A 3502-nucleotide genomic window follows, 5' to 3' on the forward strand; every position below is an offset into this window, starting at 1 on the left:
GTTGTTACGTCTCCTTTTTCATTTCTAATTCTATTGATTTGAGTCTTCTCCCTTTTATTCTTGATGAGTCTGGCTAATGGTTTATCAATTTTATTTATCTTCTCAAAGAACCAGCTTTTAGTTTTATTGATCTTTGCTATTGTTTCCTTCATTTCTTTTTCATTTATTTCTGATCTGATCTTTATGATTTCTTTCCTTCTGCTAAATTTGGGGTTTTTTTGTTCTTCTTTCTCTAGTTGCTTTAGGTGCAAAGTTAGGTTGTTTATACGAGATGTTTCCTGTTTCTTAAGGTAGGATTGTATTGCTATAAACTTCCCTCTTAGAACTGCTTTTGCTGCATCCCATAGGTTTTGGGTCGTCGTGTCTCCATTGTCATTTGTTTCTAAGTATTTTTTGATTTCCTCTTTGATTTCTTCAGTGATCACTTCGTTATTAAGTAGTTTATTGTTTAGCCTCCATGTGTTTGTATTTTTTATAGATCTTTTCCTGTAATTGATATCTAGTCTCATAGTGTTGTGGTCAGAAAAGATACTTGATATGATTTCAATTTTCTTAAATTTGCCAAGGCTAGATTTGTGACCCAATATATGATCTATCCTGGAGAATGTTCCATGAGCACTTGAGAAAAATGTGTATTCTGTTGTTTTTGGATGGAATGTCCTATAAATATCAATTAAGTCCATCTTGTGTAATGTATCATTTAAAGCTTGTGTTTCCTTATTTATTTTCATTTTGGATGATCTGTCCATTGGTGAAAGTGGGGTGTTAAAGTCCCTTACTATGATTGTGTTACTGTCGATTTCCCCTTTTATGGCTGTTAGTATTTGCCTTATGTATTGAGGTGCTCCTATGTTGGGTGCATAAATATTTACAATTGTTATATCTTCTTCATGGATCGATCCCTTGATCATTATATAGTGTCCTTCTTTGTCTCTTGTTATAGTTTTTACTTTAAAGTCTATTTTGTCTGATATGAGAATTGCTACTGCAGCTTTCTTCTGATTTCCATTTGCATGGAATATCTTTTTCCATCCCCTCGCTTTCAGTCTGTATGTGTCCCTAGGTCTGAAGTGGGTCTCTTGTAGACAGCATATATATGGGTCTTGTTTTTGTATCCATTCAGCCAGTCTGTATCTTTTGGTGGGAGTATTTAATCCATTTACATTTAAGGTAATTATCGATATGTATGTTCCTCCTACCATTTACTTAATTGTTTTGAGTTTGTTTTGTAGGTCTTTTCCTTCTCTTGTGTTTCTTGCCTAGAGAAGTTCCTTTAGCATTTGTTGTAAAGCTGGTTTGGTGGTGCTGAACTCTCTCAGCTTTTGCTTTTCTATGAAGGTTTTAATTTCTCCATCAAATCTATAAGAGATCCTTGCTGGGTAGAGTAATCTTGGTTGTAGGTTTTTCTCCTTCATCAATTTAAATATGTCCTGCCACTCCCTTCTGGCTTGCAGAGTTTCTGCTGAAAGTTCAGCTGTTATCCTTATGCGGATTCCCTTGTGTGTTTGTTGTTTTTCCCTTGCTGCTTTTAATATGTTTTCTTTGTATTTAATTTTTGACAGTTTGATTAATATGTGTCTTGGCCTGTTTCTCCTTGGATTTATCCTGAATGGGACTCTCTATGCCTGGACTTGATTAACTATTTCCTTTCCCATATTAGGGAAGTTTTCAACTATAATCTCTTCTCATCGTTGCTTGCTTGCTCTCTATTTCTTCTAGGTCCTTGTTAAATGCTTCTTGCATTTTGTCTATTCTAGTTCCAATATTTTGGATCATCTTTACTATCATTATTCTAAATTCTTTTTCAGGTAGATTGCCTATTTCCTTGACGTCTTTGTCTGGTTTCGGTATCAGGGTTATGGTGACCTCATAGAATGATTTTGGGAGTGTTCCTCCCTCTGCTATGTTTTGGAAGAGTTTGAGAAGGATAGGTGTTAGCTCTTCTCTAAATGTTTGATAGAATTCGCCTGTGAAGCCATCTGGTCCTGGGCTTTTGTTTGTTGGAATATTTTTAATCACAGTTTCAATTTCAGTGCTTGTGATTGGAGTATTCATATTTTGTATTTCTTCCTGGTTCAGTCTCGGCAGCTTGTGCATTTCTGTATTTGGGGTCTCCTTTTCAGAGGCTGCAGGTTCGTAGTTCCCGTTGTTTTTGGTGTCTGTCCCCAGTGGCGTTGGCATATAATTGTTCATAGTATTCCCTTATGTTTGTTGTATTTCTCCAGTGTCGGTTGTTATGTCTCCTTTTTCATTTCTAATTCTATTGATTTGAGTCTTCTCTGTTTTGAGTAGGTTTCCTGGTTGGGGGGACTAATGCCTGTGTTCTGGTGGATGATGCTGGATCTTGTCTTTCTGGTGGGCAGGTCCACCTCTGGTGGTGTGTTTTGGGGTGTCTGTAGCCTTATTATGATTTTAGGCAGCCTCTCTGCTAATGGATGGGGTTGTAGTCCTGTCTTGCTAGTTGTTGGGCATAGGGTGTCCAGCACTGTAGCTTGCTGGTCGTTGAGTGAAGCTGGGTCTTGGTGTTGAGATGGAGATCTCTGGGAGATTTTCGCAATACGATATTACGTGGGGCTGGGAGGTTTCTTGTGGACCAGTGTCCTGAAGTTGGTTCTCCCACTTCAGAGACACAGCCCTGATGCCTGGCTGGAGCACCAAGAGCCTTTAATCCACACGGCTCAGAATAAAAGGGAGAAAAAATAGAAAGGAAATAAAGAAAGGAAGGAAGGATGGAAGGAAGGAAAGAAGGAAGAAAGGAAGGAAGAAAGGATGGAAGGGAGTAAGCAAGGGAGGAAGGAAGGAAGAAAGGAAGAAAGAAGATAAAATAAAGTAGGATAAAATAAAGTTATTAAAATAAAAAATAATTATTAAGAAGGCAAATTTTAAAAAGCAAAAAAAAACCGGGTCGGTCAGAACCCTAGGACAAATGGTGAAAGCAAAGCTATACAGACAAAATCTCACAAAGCAGCACACACATACACACTCACAAAAAGAGAAAAAGGGTAAAATAATAATATCTCTTGCTCCCAAAGTCCAAATCATAATATATCTTGATCTCAAAGTCCACCTCCTCAACTTGGGATGATTTGCTGTCTATTCAGTTATTCTACAGATGCAGGGCACTTCAAATTGATTGTGGAGATTTAATCTGCTGCTTCTGAGGCTGCTGGGAGAGACCTCCCCCTCTCCTCTTTGTTCGCACAGCTCCTGGTGTTCAGCTTTGGACTTGTCCGCGCCTCTGCGCGTAGGTCGCCCAAGGGCGTCTGCTCTTCGCTCAGACAGGACAGGGTTAAATGAGCATCTGATTCGGGGGCTCTGGCTCACTCAGGACGGGGGGGTGGGGAGGGAGGGGCACGGAGTGCTGGGCGAGCCTGCGGCGGCAGAGGCCAGCGTGACGTTTCACGAGCCTGAGGCGCGCCGTGCGTTCTCCCGGGGAAGTTGTCCCTGGATCCCGGGACCCTGGCACTGGCGGGCTGCACAGGCTCCCGGGAGGAGAGGTGTG

Source organism: Physeter macrocephalus, chromosome 9, assembly GCF_002837175.3.
Source record: "Physeter macrocephalus isolate SW-GA chromosome 9, ASM283717v5, whole genome shotgun sequence".
In the NCBI taxonomy this organism is placed as follows: Eukaryota; Metazoa; Chordata; class Mammalia; order Artiodactyla; family Physeteridae; genus Physeter; species Physeter macrocephalus.